This window comes from Cyprinus carpio, chromosome A15 (assembly GCF_018340385.1).
Source record: "Cyprinus carpio isolate SPL01 chromosome A15, ASM1834038v1, whole genome shotgun sequence".
In the NCBI taxonomy this organism is placed as follows: Eukaryota; Metazoa; Chordata; class Actinopteri; order Cypriniformes; family Cyprinidae; genus Cyprinus; species Cyprinus carpio.
In genome coordinates, this window is record NC_056586.1 from 6710218 (window position 1) to 6737509 (window position 27292).

Genomic DNA, 27292 nt, shown 5'->3' on the forward strand with positions numbered 1-27292 from the left:
AAATTCCCCAAGGCACAGAGAGGTACAGTATTAAATGTTTTTAAGTTTAAATTGAGTAACAAACACTGATATATGTAAATTACATATACATTATATTATATAGTATTATTGGTTGAGGGTGAAGTTAATGTGTGTGTGTGTGTGTGTGTGTGTGAGTGTGTGTGTGTGCTAGCTTTAAAATTAGCCTTAGAAAGTTAAGTGTGTCTGATATATTATGTGAACTATTTTAAAATATAATTTCATTACTGCCATTTCCACCATTGCATGCTATTAAATAATACTTTATCTGAGATGAGGAGGATGACGTTTAATGAATTAACAAGTGCTTATAATTGAAGAAGCACCCATATACAATGCAATACTAAATATTAAAATATTTGCAACTCAAATATTGATGTTGCCTCATATTTAAATATTCTAATTCATATCAGAACACTAACATGCTGGTCTGTCTTCATCTCTGCAGTGAAAGGTTTTTGCTTATTTTTTCCAATAAAGAATGGCTTTTTTTCCACAAAGAACCTCCCAGCCAATGCAAAGGTACTTTCATTTCTGCTTGCTTTCTTTCTCTCTTTTAATGTTTTACTAAGTGCTGGTGACTGGCTTTCAGAGTTAAGCAGACTCATGGAGCATTCTACAGCCCTACTTTTGGCTGGAGCCTGCTCCAGCCTTTGATTGAAAGCGGGATTGATCTCCCCTGGAGGCTGACTGGCATTTTCGACAAGTGATAAGTGGATCTACCATCGGCAGTGGTGGGAGATTGCAGTTCTGGAAAAGAAAGCCTGTTTTGGAGTGTACTTTCTGGTGGCTTTACTACTATGCAAGTGGGTGGGCATTCCCTGGAATTGCCTTACTTCAAAGCAAATCCCAGTGGCTAGCCTTAAACTATAGCCAGCTGGCTGCAATACTACATATTGCAGTAGATCAAGCATTTTTTATGCCATGTAAAAAAAAAAAAATAATAATAAAAAAAATAAAAAACTCCCTACTTTGCACCTCTAATAATTTTTGAATAATTGAAAATAAAAACTAATTTAAAATGCATTTAAATGTATTGTTTAACAAAATATTTTGCATAAAGTGTAAGAAAATAAGGGAAACTCCAAGAAGAAATTTTTCAAATGCAAAAAGTATGTGTTTTATTTCAGTTTTCACTTCTTTGTTGTATAACTTTGTGTATTTTTCATCCATTGTACAAAAAAAATGAAAAATGCATGATGGATAAAAATTATAGCAATTGCAACTGTCAATCAATGCAAAAGACATAAAGCATCATTAAAAGTAGTCCATATGGATTGTTTGATACAGTCCACATCTTTGTATGAAGTATAATATAGTCTTCTTCCTTGTAAATGTTGCACAAAATTTTTACCCTCTGCTTTTTCAAATCTCATTTCCTTATCATTGGTTCTCACAATGCCCATTTAGAATGTGAAAATAAATGAAATTTTGAGTATTTTTTTAATTATTATTTGATTTTTTTTGGTTTGTTTTTTTGGTATTATTTATTGGTTGGTTTTTTATTATGGTTTTTATTGTTTTTTTTTTGTTTGTTTTTTTCCACTCGTTGTCCTCTTGAGTTGAAGTACGAAAGTTAAAAAAGGACCATGGTCAGAGCGCCATTTCTTGGTAGTGCAAAGAGAGAAGTTTAATGACCCATTAAAGGGGCGATAACTTGTCAGAGAAGGTCGTAGTGCAACAGAAAACCCTTATTTATATCATAACAAACATAATCCATACTTTTACATTACATTAAATTTAGTCATTTAGTAGACGCTTTATCCAGAGCCAATTAACAAATGAGGACAATGGAAGCAATCAAACTCAGCGCAAAAAGAGCATGGCTATACAAGTGCTATAACAAGTCTCATGTTTAGCTTAATTGCAGGACACGTTGCAGGGCTTTGAAATAATATAATAAATAAGAAGAAACCAGATAGGAGAATAGAAAAAAGAGATATTTGGTGGAAGTGTTTTTTTTAGTTTTTTTTTTTTTGTTTGCTTTTTGTTAATTTTGTCTAATGAATAAAAAGAAAACAGATAGAATACAAAAAAAGATTCGAAAGCTAGATTGTTATTTATTTATTTATGGGATTTTTAAGAATAGAATTAAGAATAGTGAGTGCTATCCAGCCATTAGCTTTGAATATGCATTTGACAGCTCAAAACAAGCTTGCCTGGAAAGGCAGTTGGAATCTCAGATGCACTCATCTCTTTGGAAATTTGCTCTCCTGATGTTTGTGACCTCACTCTGATTGATCTACCTGGGGCAGGACCCGTGTACCTGTTCATGGTCAGCCTACAGTGGTGTGCTGATCAAGGTGCGTATATACAGTGTATATAAAATCTAGAAAGGCCGTTTGAAAACCTTGTAAATAATTTGGACATTTGTCTTGAACAGGTATTTAAGCTGTAAGAAATCTGAATCTGCAAAAAAAATACACAGTAAAATCCCAAGAATGTTAAATTAACTCTTTCTGGAGCAGATATGGTCCCCGGCCATGTACAAAAGGTATTTTTAATAAACTGGAGTTTTTCTGTCTTCCATTTAAAAAAATAAAATCCATCCACTTGAAAAACGCAAAAGCATGCCGATGATGCACTGTCAAGATAATGCCCAAGCCAAAAGGTAGTGATATACTCTCAACCATTAACGCCATGGCTGGCCCAAACAGAAGCCTGAAAAAGTTTCCAGTAGGTGGCGATAGCAAGCTGACTGGCTCAAAACTCACAAACAAAAAATGCCAGTTTTCGATGTATACACGGATAACACTGCAAGCGAGATTTTGAAAATCTTCAACTCTGGCCGGCGTTTTTTCAAAAATCAATGTTAGGTTGCAGTGACCGTGGCGCTAATGTTTGAATGCAGGCGAATGGCCAAACTGCGTAGAAAAAAGCTGTGTGATTTTAAAAATGCTTGACGTTAGCTGTGGGGGACAGGGCCTAAAAGAGTGTTAAAGAAAGTAACACCTGAAGCAGGATTAAAATTAATGGGAGAATAAAGTGATTAAATTAAAGCATTATTTCACGCGTTCACATTACTTATAATTAAAGTAAAGGTTATGGTATTTGGCAGGCTGTCCGGGGGAAGAGCTCTGGAGTCCAGCACGATCCTGAGCCCGGGCACCCGGGGCAACCCCCCACCCCACACCGTCTGGGGAGAGGGGTTCTGAGCTCGGAGTCCGGCCCAGCCCAAAATTGCACCCCAGGAGATGCTTCTACATGAGCTGGGGTAGAAAACTTGGTTTGAAGGTGTGGAGTGAGACCCGGGGTGGGCGGAGGGGATTTTGAAAGTCGACTGGATGAACAAAGGGAGTAGGATGTACTTGATTATTTGTAAGTGTTTCTCTGAGCTGATTGGGAAATGGTGTTGGACGCACTAATGATAAAATGGCCCCGTGTTAGTATGCATTCGTGCATGCTCCTACTCACGAAATTGGTTTATGAAACATCACTTCACGAGTTCACATTACTTATAATTAAAATAAAGGTTATGCGTGTTTGGCGTGCTGTCCGGGGAGAGAGCTCCGAGCACGGTACGACTCCTGAGCCCGGGGCAGAGGCCCCCACCACAGTCTGGGGAGAGGGGTCTGAGCTTCAGTCCGGCCCAGCCCAGGAGTGCTCCCCAAAAAAGCAATTAGAACAGGACACCAGCCAGATATGCACATTTACGACTCCCAAAAAGCTGGGCTTAATGTTAGATGGGTGCTGGATGTCCTTTGGTATATAATGTATGTGGCAGTTGTCTAGAAGAAGAGAATTTGACTGCGTGGAAGCGGTTTCACTTGAAAGAGAGAGATGAAAAGAATAAGACAGAAGATAGAAAAGGCTCCTGCGGGAGGCTGACACTGCTGCGGCAGTGGGCAGATATATGGAAGAGCTCTCTGTAGGAGCAGGCACTGCATACAGCAGTGGGGATACACATGTATGGAGGCTCCTGCGGGAAGCCAGCCCCTGCACTACGGCAGTTGGGAAAAAGAGCAGGAAAGAGGCTCCTGCGTGAGCAGAGAAATACAGACAAGGCTCCTGCAGGGGAAGGAGACACTGCTGCGGCAGTGGATATAAATAAGGAAAAGGTTTCTGTGGGAAGAGGCCACTGCTGTGGTGGTAGGGACACCCTGATGAAAGAAAAGGCTCCTGTGAGGCGCTGACACTGCTGCGGCAGTGGGCCAAAAATGGAAGAGCTCCTGTGGGGAGCAGGCACTTTGCTACAGGCCGGTGGGGACATGCTGTATGGAGGCTCTTGCGGGGAGCACATCCTGCTGCGGCCAGTGGGGAACAAACAGAAAAAGTGCTCCTGCCCGGAGCAGAGAATATACACTGAAAGAGGAGTGGAACGAGACAACTGACTCATGAGCAGTGGATAAATTACAGAAGAAAAGGCTTCTGCAGGAGCGGCTTACTGCTGTGGTAGTAGGGAAATACAGAAAAGGCTTCTGCAGAAGTGGGCACGGCTGTCGGAATCTGAAAAGAGAAATTGCCTTCTGCTTGGGCTTAGGCTGCCTAAGAGCATACTGAAAAGGGAAAACTCCTGCGGGGAGTGCGGAACTCCAATGGCATCTGAAAAGAGGAAGAGAAAATGCTTCTGCATAAGAGAGCAACTGCTGCAGCATGTTAAAGTACAGACAAAGGGCTCCTACTGGAGCGGGGAACTGCTGCGGCATCTAAACAGAAAACTCCTGTGGGAACTGCTCACGGCATCTGAAAGAGAAAGGGGCTTCTGTGGCAGCGTGCCGCTGCGGTAGCAGCTAAAAAGAGAAAAAAATGGACTGCAATGGTAGTGAGCACTGTCTGCATATTCAAATAAAAGAATGAAGGCTCATGCTGGAGCAGTACTGCTGCTGCAGTGAGGGAATTTAGGGAAAGGCTCCTGAGGAGAGAATACACTGCTGCGGCGGTGGGGGAAATCTAGAAAGGCTCCTGCAGGGAGGCTGGCTTTGACTTCGGCAGTGGGGGGAAATATCGGAAGAGCTCCTGCAGAAAGCAGGAACTTGCCGCATGATGGGGAAAGGGAGAAGAAAAAAAAAGGCTTCTGCGGGGAGGCGGGGAGAATGCTGTGGCAAGTGTGAGAGATTAGGTTAAGGCTCCTGCGGGAAAGCGGGGCACTGCTGCTGTGACAGTGGGGAAAAGACAGGAGAGGGCTGCAGCGGGGAGCTGCCACTGCTGCGGGCAGTGGGGAAATATGGAAAGAGTTCCACCTGCGGGGCCCCGGTAGCACTGCTGCGGCAGTGGGGAAATATGGAAGAGCTCCTCGCCGAGAGCGGCCACTGCTGTGGTAGTTGGGAAATATGGGAGAAAAGCTCCTGTGGGAAAGGGCATTGCTGCGACAGTGTGGGGAATTGGGTGGGGCCCCTCTTGGGAGCGGGGTGCTGCTGGGACAGCTGGAGTGGGGATGGGGCTGCTATAGATGGATTAGGTGATGTTAAAGGGGGTTAGCTATGGTTGTTCAGGGAGTTTGAGTGAACAGGGATGGACTGGCATTAAAGGGTCGAAGCTGATGAGGGTTCGGTGACCTTCTGACTATGGAAATTGGTCTTACCATAGATCGTAGATCTTGAAGGCCTCTGCCTTTGAAGACAAAATCTGTGTCCTGATGTTGCTGGCTACAGGGGGTGGTTCCAAGGCAAGAGTGTTCAGCAGATAGGAAGAGAAGGAGGGGCAAACATTGCAGTGAGGGGAGGAGGAAGGAAGGATAGATCACCGTGGAGTAGCTGACATAATAGTTTCATCCCAAGATAAAGAAAGACTTCGAAATCAAAAAATGCCCTGTCAAGGGTTTGCGCTGCTTAGGATGGCTCCAGGGGTGGAAGAAGGGGGAGAAAAGGAGAGGGGAATGCGGCGGGCATCGGGGGCCCTCATGCTATTAGTGGAGGCATGGCTACACACTTGGGACAGCTCTGGAGTGAGCGGAAGAGCGTATGGAAAAAAAAAAGAGAGGGAATGGCAGGCATCAGGGACTAAGCCAAGGGTGTTCAGAGGGATGGGTAGGGCTGGGGCATAGAGAAGGTAAGGGGGAGCATGAGGAGGAGGAGGAAAGATAGCTGCTGGAGACATGCCTACCATGGAGGCGTGCTCACGCTTGGGGACCGGCTCTGGAAGTGGAAGAAGAGAGGGGGAAAGAGAGGGGGTGAATGGGGGACGCATGGGGCCTCAGCCATTAATGGAGGTGACCCTCACACTGGGGTTAGACTGTGGGGCTGCAGGCCATGAGTAGGGGAGGGGTTGTCTGGGAAAAGGGGGTGTGGATGGGTCTGCGCTGCTATCGGAGAACATGCTCATGCTAGTGTCTGCTCTACGGGAGATGGAGGCCACTTGGAAAAGGAAAAAAAAAGGGGTAAGTAACTGCAGGAGGAAGGTCTGAGATGTGAGGGTCTGTGTTTGCAAGCGGGAGGAAGCAGCTTCGCACTTTAGCTTCACGTGCTGTAGGCCACAGGAAGGGGAATTCTGAGAGACCCTGTGTGCAGCATGCACTGCTAAGCGGAGGCAGCCTCACATGCCCAGCATTTAGTGTTCGAAAAGGCAGCGTTTGGAGCGCTGTTTGCAGCCATCACCAGAGAATCTCTCCTGCTCTTAAAAGCGCATCACTGCTGCTGGCAGAAAATTTATTTGCATATATATATGTCTATATGGGGAAGCGTGGAGTGCGCCACAAATGGGGAATGTAAGGCGAGTAGGACACACTGCACATTGTACTTAATAGACATGTTTTATACTTTTGATAACGTTACATTTTGCAGTTATGTGCTATTCACTTTCTAAGGTTATTTATACTTGATACACTTTTCATATTCCAGTCCTAAAAAGACAACAGAATAATGTAACTCAACAATTGCTTTATCCTCAGGAAAGCTCTGAGGGGCAGTTGGGTTTTAGATCAATTCTGAAGTGGCGCGCTAGTACTAGGAAATGGTTGAAATATTTAACCATAAATAAATTGATCCTTCCAGAAGAAGACATGAAACTTATGTAGTATATCATCTCGGTGAGGTTTCTACATGCAACGTAAGGCAAATGAATTGCCTTCCAGAATTTCCAGTGTGGCTGACAAATCTAAAAATATGTTAAGCGCTGCAACACCCGGTAGACGTCGCTTAGATGGAGAGGCTGACCTCAAGAATACACTGCAGCCGGGAAAAAAGCCGCGTGGTGAAAGGCGCTTGAGGAGAAGCCGGGTCAATGAGGCGGGAACTACAGTTGTGTCGAGCAGAGGCGGAGAGCTCTGGGCTTGGCAAACGGTCTGTTAGCCACAACATGTGGCTGGTTTGAGAAGAGCAGCTGTAGTGATAATGCCTGGTGCTCGCGGCGGCCGTGTTTGGAGGGGTAGGAGTTATCAATAGGGGCGGCCAAATGCTGCAGATCTGAAACAAAATCCCAGATATAGATCTCTCCTTTGGGCCGGAAAATGGGTCTGAGCGAAAGATGGCAACAGAAACGAATTCCGGAATGATGAAAGTCAGAGAGAATCCTGAAAGTCAAGAGCTAGCAAAGAAGGTAGGGCGTACTTGATTAGTTATAGGTGTTTTTCTCTTGAGGCTGGGTCAAAAAAAAAAATGGTATAATCACTAATAAATGTGACTAGCCGTGTTTAATTATCCGTGCATGTCTCCTCCGAGAATTTGTTTGTGAAACATCACTTTAGGGATGGATGATACCGCTTATTATTTTGTTTTCAAGATGATTACCGATATCTTTTCAAGGTAGTATGATTCTGAAACTAAAACTTGTTAAATAATGAAATTTATATTACTAGGACTCAAATGGGTAATGATAACCACTTCACTCTGGTTTAAAATGCATTTTAACATTCCAGTATGCCTTAATTGCTTAACATCCAGGTTATGCAAATATATTGTGTACATTACACATATTTGGATAGTACATGATTTTCTTAAAGAGTAAATACTTATTTTCTTCAAGAATAGAAACATTATAAATAAAGAATAAAGAGAGAAAAAGAGCCTATAATGGAACTTAGTTTTCCATTTCTGAAGTGTCAATTTGCAGCTCTAGTGATGCTTGTGAAGCCCCGACGGTAGCCGCGTTCCTAAAAACTAAAATAAAATATAAATGAAACCTTGTGAGAGACGAGATGTGAAGAGATTAATAGATTTAAAAAAGAAAAAAAAGTGTGTGCTTGGCTTCCGAAATGGAAAAGCGAATACAGCTCGTAAAAAATGATATGATAGAAAAAGTCATGATAACATATTATTAATTCATACGAAATAATTTAAGCCAATTAAAATATTTTTTTTTTATTCACCATATTCAACTTGAATTTCAATACTGATAAATATTTTAAAATCTTAGGAGTTTATATAGGTTGAAGCGGTAAAATGTCGTAGTGCATGTTAATTAATAGTCTAAATGAACTTGTATCTTATATAGTATCCGAAGACCTTGATTGCATGTTAGCATAAAACTAACAATATATTTTGACTTTTTTTTTTTTAATGAACAATTCCTGTATATATGTATGTGACAGCAACCTTTATATCAAACATTCTGAAATGCGATCCACGAAAGCTGAGCAGCGCGGGGAGGCAGATTAGTCTTGTGAGTGAATATGATGCACAAAGTCATTTTAGGATGCGATGGAAAATAAAGCTGGATAAAATTATAGCTCCCTGAAACTTGTAAATAGTTAAACATAGCCTGATAGGCCCATACTCTGTTCCTAAGTATATAATGTAATTTGTTAACCCACAATAACACTTTTTAACCGATCAATTGCCTATTTTCTTTTGCTGCATTTTTTTTTTAAACACGCTAAAAAATACATTTAAATTTGTGAGAGTTGCATTTTATTACATTCAGAAATAATAACGGCAGGCCAATAATCCCTATGGCTAATGTAGCAACAGAATATTTTTAGTTCCCTTCACTTTACAACAAAAACTTTAAATTTATCAGAACAGACGGAATTACAAAAATATAATGCTAATGGATAAATATAATTGCAGTATATAATAATATAGCTATAAACAAAAAAATTATAATAATTAAAAATAATTTAAGCGATAGGCTACATAAGGTTGGGCTTATCCTCTCATTCGGACAAATCCAAACATTTGCCCATTTTTAAGCTAAACTCTATTCATGAGAGTAAAATAGGCTTTGGATTTCTACGTCTTTTCAGTATCTCTGAAAAAAAAAAAAAAAAAAATCATAATGACCCAAAAATATGCCATAGTGGACCGCTGCTTGCGCCGCCCGAAGCTCAGTGAGCTGACTGCTGTTTCCAATGAATGTATGTCGTGTGAAGGCACCAGTGCGATCAAAGTCACAGATTCCTGAATTTTTAGTCACACAGTAAAGGCATAATTTAAAAAATGCAAAGTGTTAGCAGTTTGAAAAAATCAAGAATAATAAGAGAGTGAATAAAATTATTTGTAAATGCTGCTGCGTTCTCATTTTGGCTCTGCAAATGGAACCTGAAAGATTATTATTATTATTTTCTCAGCCAAGGAGCCGAACGAGAAATAGAAAACATTTAGCTTTTAATCCGTATATATATATATATATATCACGGTTAAACTAAATATTTCATTGATTCGTCACTATTATACCATATATATGTAATGACCGTTTTATATAGCATGCATGCATAAGAGCCTTTGTGTAAAGGTCTTCTTTCTTTAAATTTACGATGAGTAGTACCGTAGCCCAAGACTATACCATTTTTTAATGGCTTTTAAGGATGTTATAATGTATATTATAATCATTGTTGTTATTACATCTTCCTTTCCTACCTGCAATGACCACATTCCGCTTAGCAAATCCGTCCCTTTCGCGCCGCCTGTGGCGTAGCCTTGCATAGAGAAATTCTTTAACACGCGACTGACTTGTAGTTAGCGCCATGTCCTGGCGAAGCAGTGGCACGCGATGGCGGTAATACCCATTTTGGCTTCGTCAACCGCTACTGTATGCTCCGAGAAGCATTAATTTAACACTTAGGGATTTCCATCAGTGTATTTTTAGATATTACCAACCAGACACAATACTTTGTTTCAAATCAGCTTTACACTTAAGTTTTTAATTTTTTTCCCCCCATGACAAATGGAATTTTAATTCACGCAAGAAATTCCAAAAAGAAAGTTATTACTTTCTTAATACGCTACCGTATCAATTCATCATACATACAAGAAATCTATAAACAAAACAACGAAATCAGATGTCCATCTACTAAAGCTTAACCTTCAAAGAGAGTGTAAGCAGATCATCTGAAAATGATGCCAAACTAGCAAATATGCTTATGTGAATTACCTGAGGTGTATTTGAACACTCCCTCTAACCTCTTGGCCACATACTTTGTAGATATATCCTATATTGCGGAAGTATATATAACAATCTATAGTGTATAATAGTGCAATAAAAAGATTCACATACTCTTTAACCAAGGGACATTTTATCTTTTATTTTTGAATCAAAAACCTGATAAAATAACAGACATTACATTGCTAGAATTAGAAACCATCATTTTAGTTATTTAGTACTTTTCTGATGTTGACATTGCAAATTTAGAAGTTGGCTTAAGAATGGCACAAGATGTAGACCCTTGAGGTATGCAGAACTCTTGGTTTAAGCCTATTATTCTGTTTTCTATGATAGGGCATTTCTCTTTTAACAGCGATATATTTCTAATAGTCGTTAAGATACTACATATATATATATATATATATATATATATATATATATATATATATATATATATGGCATGATTAATTCTGTGCTTATCTAACCTTTATTTCTTTGTTTATTTGAATGCATCGGATTAGCAATTCTCACAAAAACCAGACCCCTCATTGACAGAGGAGCTGAGATTGATGTTTTTAAACGACATTGTTCAGGGCAAAAGTCATTCCTCTCAGCAAGGGGTTGCGTAATATTGTGAGATGTAAGTGGTCAGAATGACACATCAACTAACAAAATCCCTCCTTTTCTAAAGCCATGGAGATGGAAATGCTATTCTTTAGTGGAACCACCCGATATTTCAGGTAATAATGCATTTCATAATGCTTAATTCTAAACATAACTGCAAATCTATAGGATTGTTTGCATGTTTCATATTTACATATAAGGATACATACAGATTTTTCTTTTTACTGGCAGCTCCCCTACTGAATGATGGTAAAGCACTTGCACCAACTCCCTCGCAGAACAGCCTGACCAAGGAATTGGTTGATCGGTATTTTCTTGTTTATTTATTTATTTATTTATTTATTTTTCTTGTTTATTTATTTATTTATTTATTTATTTTATATATATATATAAGTTATATATACAGCATATGTTATATATATGTATATGGTATATATACATATATGCTATAATATTTTTTTTTTTTTTTTTTTATGGACAGATGTGAAATGGCTGCCCTACTTGATTGAGCAGATTCAGACTAAGCTGAGTTAGTGCGCAAAGGGAGCCAAAAACTACGATCAGGGTCCCCCTCTGGAAGTAAGAAAAGAAATAGGACCTTTTCTGAGTGAAGTAAGAGCTCTGAGAGTAAAACAATAAATCCTTTATCCATATCTACCCCATAGATTATCATACTTACTATTATTATTAGTAGTAGTAGTAGTAGTAGTAGTATGTATTCTCTTCTTCCTGTGTAAGATAATAATGGAGTTCAGTGATCAAATAAAATGAACTGGAGCAGAACAGGACATTCAAAAAGACAGAAACATTCGGCTGCACCAATACATCCCCGTGTTCAAGAATTGGGACAACTACTTAAGAGGCACTGAAGAATCATGTAAGTCAAGATATATTAAAGCTTCATTTGTGTTTGTACCATTATCCCTAAACCTGACTTTCTCTCTTTTGTTATTAAATGCAGTCACAAATACAAAAGTGGGACGGAAATGATAGACAAGTACAATGAGATGATGCATCGGGCAGAGAATTGCTTACGCTCAGTGACTTCTGTGGACTCTGGGAAAGTGTCATCAAGGACCATGTGGCAGCCCTTCACAAGTGCCAGCTATGGCAACATCTTCTGCATGTAATGCGAGGTACAGGTGTGTATTTTCAAAATTTTCTAAATAAAGTAGTCATCTATTTTTAGAGTAACTCTAAAATGGGCACAGCATACAGAAAAGAAAGACAACAAATAAATAAATAGATAAGCATCTTGAATTTAATGTTAAATTTGAATACTTTTTAGTTTTAAACTAAACTTGTCATACATTTAATTTTCAGAGATTGTTCAGGAATGTTAGAAACTAAACTTGTTATAAATTTAAATTTTTCAGGAGATTGTTCAGAATGTTTTTAAAGAGGTGTGCAAATTATCTTTTGACCAGTACCCTCAAATGAGATACACTGTATCTGTAAGTACAACTTACAACACTTTTATAAAGTGCACTTTGTAATAATATAAAATTAAATAAATTTTTAAATTATTGTTTTAATAACCCTTTTGTCATGATTTAAAAGAAGTACACTTACTGTATTCGATGATAAAGTATTTTTTTTTATAAAAGATTTTAATTTTAACTGTAGATATGATATTCCAGATATCAGTGGTAAATACTTTTCAAGTAAATGTGTACTACATTAAAACTTTATCATTTGAAATGTGTTATTACAAATAAATTATGTACGAGACATACAGTATGTTTCAATAGAAATTACATTAAATTTTAGTTTTCCAAATATGCTTGTCAGTACATTCAGCAGTACACTTACTAGACACTTATATAGTAAATATGTACTTGAATGATCAGCTACTAACATTAGTAAACCACTGACAGGTGAAATGGATAACATTGATTATATTGTTACAATGGCAAACCTGTCAAGGTATGGGTATATATTCTGCAGCAAGTGAACAGTTATTGAATTTCATGTTAGAAGCAGACAAAAATGGCCCAGCAAAAAGATCTGAGTGACTTGACAAGCACCAAATAGTGAAGGCCATATGACTGGAATTCAGATCATCTCCAAAATTGCAAGTCTTTGTGGTGTGTTTCTGGTATGCAGTGGTTACCTACCAAATGTGGTCCAAGGACAACAAGTGAATCGTTGTCAAGGTTATGGGTGCCAATGGCTCTTTGATGCACGTGGGGAGTGAAGGCTTGCCTGTCTGGTCAGATGACACAGAAGAGCTGCTGTAGCTCAAACTGATGAAAAACTCAATGTTGGTCATCACATCATAAGGGTTTCCAGGACATGCAGTGCATTGCAGTTTGCTGCGTATAGGACTGCATAGACACAGACAGGTCAGATTTCCCATGAAGACCACTTTCCTCTACCAAAAGTGCCTATAATGGGCATGTGAGCAAGTAGAACTTGACCATGAAGCAATGGAAGAAGGGTCTGATTCCTGGTCTAATGAGTCACATTTTCTTTTAGATCAGATGGATGGCCAGTTTTTTTGTTTACCCAGTGAAGGATGAGAAGAAGCCAATCAGAGTCAGAGTCTGAGTGGCTTTATTATCATTTCAGCTCTATACAGCTTGTACACAGCAAAACAAAACAGCATTTCTCCAGGACCATGGTGCTACACAAGATGAACCAAAAACAGGACTACAACACTAACTATACATAATTATATTAAACAGACTAACAAAAGAGTTGAACCCCCAATAAACTAAAATAGAAACATTGAATATTTATACACACACTATTCAAGATTACATAAAGTGCATATGTGCATACCTACACAACAAAATCCCCCAGAGTTAAATCAACTCTGCTCTAGAGTCTATACTGTCCCATTGTTCTTGATATCTGTGTATGTCTAAAACATTCTTGACTTCAAATTTCTATATATGCATTATATATTTAGAATTCAACCACTATAACTATTAGAGCTATACTTTCTTTGTATACTGTAGCTTCATAGGTTGATTATGCAAAACCCTACACATAAAAATGAAAACAGTTATTTTGATTGTAATCAGGCCAGCTCATGATGACTATCTTCTCTCTCTGCTTTACAACATCTCATGCATTGTTACAAAAGGAGATCTAACACAGAAGTCAAGAGCTCAACTAAAGCAAACTCTGTTCTCCATGATGGTGGCATCAGTTTAACCAATAAAACATCAACATCTTATCCTATGTAATGCTCAATAATAGCAGGTGTCCATTACTCATGCAAAATCATCATTTAATTAGTCTTCTTAATTATCTCATTAACTTTAGCTCTTTGAGGACCTGGGATAGTGACTTGAAGACTTGCTTGTGACTTGAAAGTCCGCCTCTGGGCTGAAGTCAGTTGTAGTTTTTTTTTTTTTCTTTTCTTCAATGATTCTTCTTGTTAACAGCAGCTGTTCATCACTAATGCTCAATCAGCACTTAATTAATCACTTAATTATCTCATTAACTTTAACACTGCTTCAGTGTTATTTTAACTCTCTGTAGATTGGGACGATATGCACTCTGAGTAGAGTTGATTTAACTCTGGAAATATTTGCTGTGTTAATAAACAATACACCAACATGAGACACGGATGACAGGTCACAGTAATAGAGATAAGGCATACTAAGTGTTTATTTATTATTTTTTTTATTTTTAATTGTTTTGAGTATGCAAAATGTGAAAATTAAGTTCAAGGGTAGTTGATTAATTTAATGGGAGGTATATGTTTGGAGTGTATCAGTTGTCAGGCCAGTCTGGCTGTGGGAGTTGAGTAGTCTGATGATTTGGGGAGAAGAAGCTGTATTGCCTAAAAATCAAGCTTTCGTACAATCTGACTGTGGGTACCGGAATGATTATGTGTGTGCAGGAGGGGTGCAGAGTTGGTGCGGAGGATGTGTGAGGTTGATCGCAATCATGGTAGCTTTGTGAATACAGCACGCGGTGTAAACAAGTTCGTGATGGAGGGAAGAGAGACACCCATGATCTTCTTCAGCCGTCCTAACGATCTATTAGCGTGGCCTGTAACCTGAGATGGGTGCAACTTCCTAACCAGGCAGTGATGCAGCTGCTCAGGATGCTCTCAACAGGCACAAGGATCGATGGTGCTGCTCATGGATGCATAAAAAGATGTCATTGAAAACATCAGCCATCTGGTCTGCAGATCTTATGAGCAATTTGCCAGAAATTTTGTCTGGTCCCACAGCTTTCTGCCATGGGCTAATCCAGCACGGAATCTTCTCCTCACATCATCTGTGGAGAAACACAATACCTGGTTCTGAACTGGCTGTGGATTCTCTGGGAGTGTAAGCTTTGCTCTTCAAGACAGTTCCTTTCAAGACAGCTTAGCCCTTGTTGTTCTTAGTGCTGCCTTTGTTGCCAGCTCCTGAAGGAAGAACTTCAGAACACACTCCCACAGTAATCCACAACGCCTGGCTGGCGCGTGTAGTGATTGTCTTGAGTCTGGCGATATCATACACTTTGTGTATTCCTCCAAGTTTGGGTGGAGCTCTGCCAGTTGTTTGTACGTTTCTTTGAATGATGTGCTAGCTCTAGTGGGGTTCTCAAAACAGTCCTTGAAGAGAGGAGATTACTCCTGCTGGAACTGCTTCGGAACCTCGATCTGGTCACCGCCGATGAGCGGTCTGGTAGCTGCTGGGAACAAAAAATGTGGTTTGAGTATCTGAGGTGGGGCGGCTCTGTGCGTGTGTGTACACTCTGGGAATGTTTCTAGTAAACAAGTATCCGGGGTTGTTTGCCCCTCACATTGTAGAGTCTCACATGCCGATGGAATTTAGGGAGTACTGCTTTGAGATACCATAATATATAAAAAAAAAAATGCTGTGCACACCTCCACGCAAAAAAAAAAAAAAAAAGGTCTTATGCACTTGAAGTGCATGACTGCTCACACCACGATGATGTCAGTGTTGTGGCATCACATCTTTGCACCTCGTGATGGACACTTCAGGTATAAACCAGGCTTTTATGCGCTTTGGGCAATATTCTACTGGGAAACCTGGGGTCCTGAGTATTCATTTGGATGTCATTCCTTTAACATATACCACAAAGTACCTTTTCAGATCTTTGCAGCCATTAAAATAGTACAGTTTTTGTTTTTTTTTTAATGGAAAAGTTATTTTCTTTATCAAGTTAATTTAGAAAATGTGTTTGGAGCATTTATTTATTTATTTATTTATTATTTTTATTTAAATTCAAGTTTTTTTGTTTTTTCGTGACATCCAAGCAGCCAGCAGCAGACAGTGAGATGATCACGTTTGATGATTTAGCCTTCTCAAATCTATTCAGGGCCATGCAGAGACCTTTGGAGGAGCAGGTGCTCAAATTATAAAAGGGGTACATGGAACACAGCTTTTTAATAGGGAATGTGCTCTTTGCTGAAGCGATAATATGAAGCGGATGCTTCTATATATTGATACAGCAGCAGCAAATGCCATGATGCAGTTTTGAAAAAAGAAACACATAACAGAAAAGACCATTTTAAGTTTAAAAAATTAAAGATACGGTAGGTGGATAACCAGAATGGGTAATACCGCCACGTGTACCTCGTCGCTTTGCATTAACTGCAAGTCAGTTGTGTGTTAAAAATCATTCAAGCGAAACTGCAGCCATGTAGCTGGCACAAAGGGATCGGATTGCAAACTGGTTTGTAAATGGAGATGAAAAGGATGAAGTAAAACAATAATAATATTATAAAATAACATTGTAACGATCCCCTTAAAACCATTAGGAAAATTCTACAGTGAGTTAATTTCAAGACGTGCAGGATAGTCTTATGCTACACTCTAAAAAATGCTGGGTTAAATATAACCCAGCGCTGGAATAAAAGGGACCAACCCAACGGTTGGGTTGTTTTGACCCAGCCGGTTAGCAGAAATATAAAGTCCAGGGGTCAGAAAGTAAAAAGTCCTGCCCTTATGTTTATTCCACTCCATGAACTCCAGCAAGCTGTTTTCTTAAACCTGAGAGAGAACCAAGCCACACCTTTCTCTCAAGTCAGCTGCTTAGCCCCAAATTAAATCCCAAATTCCTCAAAGAGGTAAAAGTTAATGAGATAATTAAGTATATATATATAATTAAATAGATAACTATATATATATATATATATATATATATATATATATATACACACACACACAATACCATTACATGCGATTAAAAAAATTAATGTTTTTCATTTCTCGGATTCGCTTCTTGGTAAAAAAAAAAAAAAAATCCTTCAGGGTCCATATGCAGGAAGCTTAAGGAAATGAGCTGGCCAGCATTTAAAGGGAAATAATTATTATTAACTCTAAGTATTATTCTTGATTTTTCAAACTGCTAACTAACACTTTGCATTTTGAATTATGCCTTTACTCAGTGACCAAAAAATGGAGTATTTTCTGTTTCCAGCTTCTGTTTGATGGCTACTGGTAAAAGCCTCCTGCGCTATACATGATGGAAACAAAGCAGCCGTTCCAGCGTGCCATTCGGCGTGAGTGAAGTGGTCCACTTTGGCATATTTTTTGCTAATTATGATTTTTTTTTTCCGGCCGATACTGAAACAGCGTGAACTACAAAGGCTATTTTACCTAATGAAGAATAGTTAAGCTTCAAATGGCAAATATCAATGCATTATGGAAGCGCTTGGATTTGTCCCGAATGAGAAGGCGTAAGTCCAACCTTACCTTATATTTCGCTTTAAATTATTATAATTTTTTTTTTTTTTTTATTATAAGCCTATATTATTATTATATACTGCAATTATATATTTATCCATTAGATTTATATATTTTAATTCTTGTTCTGTTCAGATAGTTAAAATTTAAAGGATTTATTTGTAAAGTGAGGGGAACAAAAATATCCTGCTGGTACATTATAACATTATTAGGCCTGCTAGATGTATTATTCCTGAATGTAATACAATGCGACTTATACATGATTTATTTTTTCCTCTCTCAAAAATGTAATTTTATTTTTTAGCTGTTTTAAAAAACATGTAGCAAAGCGTAAAATAGCCGATTAATTGGTTAAAATGTGTTACTGTGGGTTACCAAATTTACATTATAGTATACTTAGCAACAGAGTCTGGGCCTAATCTAGGCTATGTTTTTAACTATTTCACGGAGTTTTGTGTATGTTTTTTATCCAGTTTTTTTTTTTTTTGTTGTTGTTGTTTTTTTTTTTTTCACTGCATCTGAAAATTACTTTAAGAAACAAAAAGCCTCCTCCCTCCTAAAAATTGTGCATGCACACATTCACTTTCTTGGCGGCTCTGGCGCAGAACCTGCCTCCCCACGCATTTGTTCAGCTGTGGGTGATTTAAAATGTGTTTGATATAAAGGTTTGCTGTCACTTTTATACAGGAACTGTTAATTTAAAACCACCCTTCCATGATAAACCACCCTTGGTTCATGTGCTTATACAAAATCAAGGTCTTTGGATGCACTATACAAGAGATAAGGTAATTTTAGGCTATTTACTTATTTTCTGTGACATTTTCACCCATTTCAACTTATATGCTAACTTGAGATTTTTAAAGTCAGTTTAATAGTTTAGAGATTCAAGTTGAATCTAGTGCATAAAAATAGCTTTAAAATTGTAGAATTTGTGCCTATATGAATTAAAAGTAGCCTAACTTAAAAATATATTTATCATGCCCTTTTTCATCATATCATTTTTTTTATAGTGTGATAACGAGAGCTGTATTCGTTTTTCCATTTCGGAAACCAAGCACCCACTTTTTTTGTTTTTTAAATCTATAATTAAGCTCATATCTCTCCTACAGAGAAGTAGGGTTTTTTTTGTTTTTTGTTTTTTTTTTGGAGAAGATTGCCACTGTCAGGAGTCAAAAGATAATTCCTTCACCATTAGGGTTTGCCAGTTAGCTTCAGAGGGAGGTGAAAATAAGGGGCTAATTGTGATTGTTTCTCTTTTTATTCTTTTAAGAAAATAAGTGTTTGTTCTTTTCAGAGAAGAATGGGATGATCCAAATATTTGTAATGTATGCATTTAATGTAGGCCTATATCTGTCTGCGGTTAAAAGGTTATGAGAAGTGATCATATCTTGCACTCTGATATTTTAGGGAATATGAAACACAGCTGCATTTTTAAAATGAAACTTGCATTTAAATCGTTTTTAAAATAAATAGTTCAGAGAGTATGAATAGTTTTTTAGTCAGATAAAAAAAAACTTTTTTTTTTTTAAATATTTCAATAAATATTTAATTTTGCACTTTATTTGCACTGTGCTACCTTCATTTGGGCCCAGGTATGTTCACATAGAGGTTTCTAGATATAAATCCACATTTAAATTCCAAAGAGACAGTATCCATAGTCTTTTTGCATGACCCTGGCTATTATTATTACATTATTCAAAATGAGGTGAATATCCAAGTGCTGGGCTGCTCTCATGCGAGTTTCTATGTTTTATTCATACTTCGATACTCAGCGGAGACTCTGCACAGACAGTCCAAAACAGACTCATAAACATAATAACTTAAAAATGTAAGAAATCCCTAATATGGACCACGAAAGCATCCGCCTATACTTTTTGTAGCTGAACTGGATAAAAAAGAAAGCTGCAGAAACTTTTTTTTTTTACTGATGAGAAGCATTAAGAGACAGTAAACACCACGATTCTGCGAAAAAATATATGTTTTAATGTGTGTTTTCAATTAATTCTACATTCTGAATGCTGGCTTTATGTTGCTGTTTAAGCAAAAACTATTCAAGTGTAAAATTATATCATAATTTTAAGATAGGAAACATACAATATAAGCGCCAATCTATATGTGGCCCCAATAGGCACAATATACCCCTTGATTGCATAAAGTGCATACAGAGTGGACGAGATGTCATTTCTGTCACCCGAGAGAAAAAAAATAGAAACTGCAAAGAAAAAATAATATTGTGGAAATCTTGATAAAAGTATTTCAAACATCTTATTTAGCTGGGAAATATTTTTGTACTTGCATCGCAGTTTTCTGTGAATAAAATGATTTAACAATTATTCCTGTGCATCTCCTCTTTTACCACTATTTTTTAGATATATTTATGCAATATCTCAAAAGGAAACAAAAGAGAAGTCACAAAGACAATAATTAAATGGAATAAGTAGACAACCCTTTGGGGAGTTCACCAGTTGGAGGAGTTGGGATATGGTGCTACAAATTAAATGGACTGCTATTGTTTTTCCAAATACATACAGTATTATGTCCACTGTAATGGAAAGCCATGCATGAAAGGGTTAGGACTACATTTGCTCTGCAGTTGTCTTCCTAGCCACATTTTCATTTAGAAACAAAATCCAGGATGTTTGATGTTGTAAGTCACTGACCAAAAAGTGATTTATTTTTTTAGGTGAAAGGATGTTTTAAAATTGCTGCTAACTTGACAGTTTTACTTTTTTTTCCTCACTGCAATCTTAGTTGATGTATAATAGGCAGCAGATTAGCTGGATGCGATGTCAATAGTGTTTAGAGAGTTCTGCACATTCACTAATGTCTTTAAATCTATTTCTCAAGATATATAAGGGGTGGTAGGATGCCAGGTGTTTCCAAGCCTTGCCAGGTGTATCTGGGGCAGGATGCTACTGCGGCAATGTGTGGTACTCTTGAAAATCTGATATCTCAATTGCCTTTGAGTCTGGCTCCCTGTTTGTGCCAAGGATTTGTGTGGCAGTCAGTTACAACTTGTTCTTTTTATACTCAGTATAGCCTGTTGAGGAGTTCAGTAGATTCATGGGAGACTCACTGGCTGAAAAAAAAGAAAAATAAATAAATAAAACCTTTCAAGCAAAACCTGGTTGGTTCAAAGAGGAAGTGGCCTGGATGTGAGGGATTCAGAATGATTTTGACAGCCTTTTTACTCACTCTGGATGAGAACAGTTCTTGAAGAATAGGGAGAGGTGTGGTGATGATTCTTCCAGCAGTCCGAACTATTTGCTGTAGTCTACTAAGATTTGATTTGGTGAGCTGGTAACCCAGAGAGTTATAGAAGTGCAGAGGACAGACCATTGACTGCAGAGTAGAACTGTATCAGCATCTCCTGTGGCAGATTGAACTTCCTCGGCTGGCGAAGGAAGTACAGCCTCTGCTGGGCCTTTTTGACAATGTGGAAGTCTAATATTGGAAATCCCCTTTAGGGTCTTTGGAGATGGTGTTGCTTAGGACCCTGAATGGCTCACTGTTGGCTATAGTGCTGTCCATGTGTCCCACACGGTCTGGTAAGAGAGCACCATGGAAGAGACAGGGGTCTGGGCCCAGATGCAGTGAAGATGATTTAATAAACAAAAAAAAACAGACAAAAGCAAAGAGCAGGGAAACAGATCAAACAAAGTCAGAAAAACAACTAGACCAAGAACAGGACCAAATTACAAATCAGCAGCAAGAACATACTTACATCACTGACCTACAAACAAAATTTTATAACTTCTAGTACAAATAATTCATCCAGACAGAATGGTGGTGAGAGAAGAATATATGGTCCTGTGACAAATGGGGAACAGCTGAGGAAATAATGAGTGAACAGGTGTATCTGGTTTGGGGAATGGAGGGGCGGAGATGGCAACCTCCACAATCATCTCCACTGTTTTTGAGTGTGTTCAGTGCTGATCGTACAAGGTGTTGGATGAGAATTTTTACAGCTGACCTTACTGGCTGCTGCTGTAATCAGCTGGTGATCCACTGACAGATGGAGTTGGCGCAGAGAGCTAGGTTAATTTGTACAAGAGGAGGTTAGGTGAAGTCCACACTTAGAGTCCTAAACAGGATCCTCCCTTAAGTTCCTGGTTTGTCCAGATGCCTAACAGGATGTAGTGCAGTCCCACATATTAAATACATCTACCCCACAGACCTGTTTACTCGATAAAACAAACTCTAGGGGGGTCCAGCAAAGAGGTCAGTGATGTGCTAGGTAGGTATAGCAGTCTTTCGTGGCTTCACTTGACCACGGATGACCATGGACCAACAGGTCTTTAGTCATTAAGTCTTTGGGATGGGGATGATGAAGGAGCATGTGTGAAGCTTGAAGGGACTTTGCATAGCTCCAGTGATCTATTGAAAATCTGTGTGAAGACAGGGGCCAGCTGGTCATGGAGTCTTTAGACGGGCTGGTGAAGCTGCCATATGAGCCTAGTGCTTTTTCCTTATCTTCTGTTTCTGGAAGATATGACCAGTGTTAGGGGAGTAGCATTACAAGTAGCTTTCGAGTTCGCATTAATCAGATTACTTTTTCAAGTAACTAGCAAGGTAATGCATTACTTTTTAATTTAAAGAAAATATCACAGGTTACTTTTCAAAAGTAACGCCAGTTACTTTGTTTTCCATTTATTGAGACAGTCTCCGTCCCATACTGAGAGAAGATGCTAGATGCTAATGAATGCCTAATAGTAAATGACTTTAGATAAGCTAACAGTTGTGCTTCATTGTTTTTTTTGTTGCTGAAAGAGTGGGCCTTTACTTCTCCTGTGTGCTACTGTGGGCATGAGTTTACTTTCCTTCAATACGGGGTTTATTCATCACACTTCTTGGTGTGAGAAAGGGCTTTTTACATTTGCTATAAAATAGAGACTTCTTATATTAAAAAGTAATCAAGCCCTGCTCATATTTAAAAAAGTAGCAGTAACGCTTATAAAAGTAGCATGTGCATTACTTTCCATAAAAAGTAACTAAGTAACATTAATTAGTTACTACTTTTGAGAATGCTTATAATAATATTATGAATGCATTACTTTTTAAAGTAACTTTCCCCAACCTTGATATGACGCACATCCTTTTCACATACCTGGAGGTGCAGTAAGGGGGGAGAAGGGAGGTTGCAGAGAGGAATGTTAAAAAGAGTGTGTAGTGTACAGAAGGGCACACCTTAAGTTAACCAGAGCCCCCTGCTATACAGCATTGCAGTAGCAACCCGTGGCTAGTCACATCAAAAAATTAAAGAAGACCTTTACACAAAGGCTCTTACTGCATGCTATTGTATTAAACAGTCATATATATATATATATATATATATATAATACTGCACAGAGATTAAAGGTAAATGTTTTCATTTCAGATTCGTTCTTGTAGTAAATAAATAAAATATATCCTTCTAACTGGTTTCATATACAGAGAGAAATGAAACAGTCCAGCATTTAGAAATGGTCTCTTGCATTAACTCTGCTATTATTCTTTGGTACAAACTGTTAACACTTTGCAATTATACCTTTACTATGTGACCAAAAATGGAGTATTTTCTGTTTCCAGTTGTTTGGTGGTGCTGGTGCCTCCAGCGTATTGTATATATTGGAAACAAGCATTGCCGTGCAATAAAGCATTGAAGTAGGTCGCATATTTTTTATGCATTATGATTTTTTTCAGTCAATACTGAAACAGCGTGAACTTGCAAGCCTATTTTACCCAATAGATTATAGTTTATTCAAAATGGGCGTATCAAATGTCGTGACGATTTGCGTTGTCCTGGATAGAAGTACAGCCAACCTTACCTAATGTTTTCGCTTTAAATTAGTATTATTGTATTATTATTTGTTTTTTTGTTTATAGCTAAGCCTATATTATTATATACTTCAATTATATTTATCCATTAGAATTATATATTTTTTAATTCTTGTTCTGATGTAGTTAAATTTAAAGAATTTGTTTATGTAAAAGTAAAGGGAACAAAAAATATCCTGTTGGTATATTATTATAACATTATTAGGCCTGCGTTAATATTTCTAAATGTGATAAAATGCAACTTATACATGACATTTTTCCTCTCAAAAATGTAATTTGCAGCAAACAAAATAGGCGGTGTCGGTTAAAATTTATTTACTGTCGGTTAACAAATTCATTGTACATTTGTTGCACAATGAGTCAATCTAGGCTATGTTGTTAAATATTTACAAGTTTAGTGTTTGTGTTTTATCCCATTTTTTTTCCACTGCATCTAAAAATTACTTTGAAACAAAAAGCCTCCTCCCCTAAAAATTGTGCATGTCCATTCACTTTGTGCCAAGCAAGAATCTGACTTTTAAAATATTAAGGGTCAAGGGGCCTTCAAAGCAAACATTGGCCACTGTAATGGTGCCATTAAAAAATGTGTTTGTGCTGTTGATTCTGCTTTCATTAACATCAGGTCTAAATCAATAATGGTCAATCATCCGCCAATTAATCACTTAATTATCTCATTAACTTTAACTCTGTTCGGTATTTAATTTAACACTCATATTTTAACACTTTTCACACATCTTGAGTGTGAAGTGCTCACATCATACTCCCAGCAGAGTTAATTTCACTCTGGATTTTTTTTGCTGTGAGGTCTTCAGTTACTACACAAGATACAAGTTCATTTAGGCTATTTAGCATGCACTGCTTGACATTTTCACCTGTTTCCAACTAATAAACTCCTTGAGATTTTTAGAAGTCAAGTTAAAATAGTATTGAGAGTCAAAGTTAAATCTAGTAAAAAAAAAAAAAAAAAAAAAAAAAAAAAAAAAAAAACCTGAAGGTCTATGAAATGTCAGTCAATAAAGCATTTTATTTTTACTTGTATTACTTAAAGTTTGGGAACTAAAACATTATTATTACAACCATGTAGCCTGTGAATGAATAAAAATGCATACTTTTCAATGAAAGAACATACTTAAAGGGGGAGTGTGGAAGGTTGCTTCTGCAATTGTTTGGATTGATACTTCAATATAATGAGAGTCAAGTTTAAGAATAGCCAACACTAGTTTTTTTTTTCAATGTATTTTCTCTCTCTGTCTATTTAACAGCATTAACTTACCATGAAATCACGTCTTCCTTCAGAGTAGAAGCTGAATGTTTTCCTGCCTTGCTAAATGCACAGGCTCATGATAAATAAGTTGCATTAAGCCTCAAACTGACTTTGTAAAATCAAACTTACCCGGACAGTGAACCTGGGTGCAGTTAAGCGTGAGTGGCTTGCTGCAATGAAAGCGGGGAGCAGCTGGCTAGAGAAGTTCCGCTTGGTCTTAAAAGCCTTCCTCAAATGTTTCACGTTCACAAATAACAATGATTTTTTGCAAAAACTGATTAATTATTATCAATTGAGAATTTATTATTATGGTCTGAGGTGAGAAATAATAATATGGGCTGCGAAGAAAATAATAGAAAATAAAAAGAGTAGGGCTGCTGTGAGTGCAGGCGGCATATTTCAATAACATGACAACACCACGACCCTCGCATGCCAAAAAACAGACCGGCCCGCCAGGAATCCCCTGGTGCTACCAATTGTTATTATTGCAAAGTGAGATAAATGAAGAGCGTGTCTGGAGAAGGGAAGTTTAAAGTTTATCCAAGTTAGTCAGTGATTTTAGCAACACAGTTTCAAATCCCAGGTTGTGGTGTTTTTTTTATTATTTATTTATTTATAATAATAATATATAAAATAATTAATACAAATGTGGTGTTCTGCAGTTCGCTGGTTTGGTACACACCTTTTTTTAAATTTTTAGATAGAAAGTGACCATTTTACACTTAGCAATCAGTGCAACTGAATTCCAGTTCAGCTGGAGAGGGTTGGGGGTTTGGGGTAGTTCTGTATGGCTTGTGGGGATAAAAAATAAAGGTGTGAATCTCTTGCTCTTTCATATGGACCAGTGTCTGATGGGGTTTTCAAATTTGCAGAGCAGGTTTAAGGCAAAGTGTTTTTCATGCCTTGTTGGGTTTGGCTTTTTGCAATTTTTGCAACTGCATGAGTCCTAAAGAAGTGTACATACAATATATTATGTTTTTGTTTTATCTTAATTAATTAGCTTACAGTCTAATCCATGATGAGCCTTATCTAATATATTCTGCACTCAAGCACCCACGTTAAGTTTTCCACAAAAGCCACAGGCAGAAGTAGCCTAATAATTGTGAAAAAGAGTAAATTATTTGTAGTATTTATTAATAAACTAATGTTTTTCTTGTGCGGCTGCAAGATGGAAATTCCATGATTACAGATTCTCATCTCCACAGGATCGCATAATCAGGGAGTATTTGCTTTCATTTTGAATTTGTTTGTTTTAAAAGTAGACATTTCAAGCTTTCTGTAGATATATTTCTCATGTATGTAAAAAGGCACCCCAGTTTTTAAGTTATTCCATTATCAGGAAAAAAGGGGAGAATTTTTTTTGGAAATGATCCGCGAGGCACTTCCCGCTGTCATGCATGCGCATCAATAATTTTCTGCACAAATAGTTGAATATGAATAGTAAAGAAAGCACATTTCTTTTTAGGTTACAGTATGGGATCAGCATTAAAAGAAATCTTAAAAAAGTCTACAACAGAGATAGATGCAGTTATAACCTGTAAATTAAAGGCTATTTGACATTTTAAAATGATCCTAACAACTTATACCCACTCCAATTAGTTGATTTTGACTGTTTTAATAAATCTCTCTTTTACATTAACCCTCTGAAGTCGGAGGTAATGCGAATAGGCGTTTTGAGGAAATTCTCCTGATAAGACCAAAGAAAAGAACTTAAATTACACTTTCAGTTTTGATGCATTACTGATAAGAGCAATACATCAAACGAATCTGTAAAGGAGTCTACTTTTATTTGTATACACACATGATAACAACAAAACTTTTGTGCATTTATAAAATAGAAAACAAACAGAGTGTACTGTCTGCAGCCTTGGTCTCATGATGGTGCTTCATTTAGAAATCGTTATTAAAATGAACTGTAATTCAGCAAATACTCTCAACACAAAGACATGAGAGATATATCTATAGAAAGCTTGGCATGTCTACTTTAAGAAACTGAGGCAAGTGTTATCGAAAACAAATATTCTGTGGTAAAAAGTAATCCACATGAAAATGCTAGCGATGTCCATCTTTCATGTCTCCCTTCATTATATCTAATACGACCATGCACGTGCAAAACAAAAGATGCAAAGCAGGTTAAAGTTAGATATTATTGTACAAATAATTATAAAATGCTATATGAACTGCAAATACGATTCTCAGTTTCACATTTTGCATATGCATTAGAAAGTAAATTATTTTTTACAGCCACAATGATACAAAACAAAACCAAAAAAGATTTGTAATGAAGAAAAAATAATGTAGACATATAGGAGATAAATGTTGTCGCGTCACACTCATCTTCGTATGTCGCCACACAAAATCTTTGCAACTAGTTTTTTTGCACTGTAGAGGAAGTAACAGTACATCCATCTAGTTGCAAGAGTGCTTAATCTCTGATTCTGTACAAAGTGTAATTCTCACGAGATCTGAGATTCTTTTTGGTACAAAAAGTAATATCTCTGTCACATCTGAATTTAATAAGAAAAAAAATATTGGTCATCTATCTTTTACATTTTAACACACTCTGTTAGCTTAGATAATTTAGTTCCATCTGGTCTTGTTGAGAATATATAGTTGAGTATCATCAAGCCAACAGTGGAAGCGAATCCTTATTTTCTAATAATGTGCAAGG

The 27292-nt window shown here is 37.5% G+C and overlaps 1 pseudogene; it reads left to right on the top strand.

Moving 5' to 3' along the window:
• Positions 1–27292, top strand: part of LOC122147670 — a 129306-nt pseudogene that overhangs the window by 58790 nt on the left and 43224 nt on the right.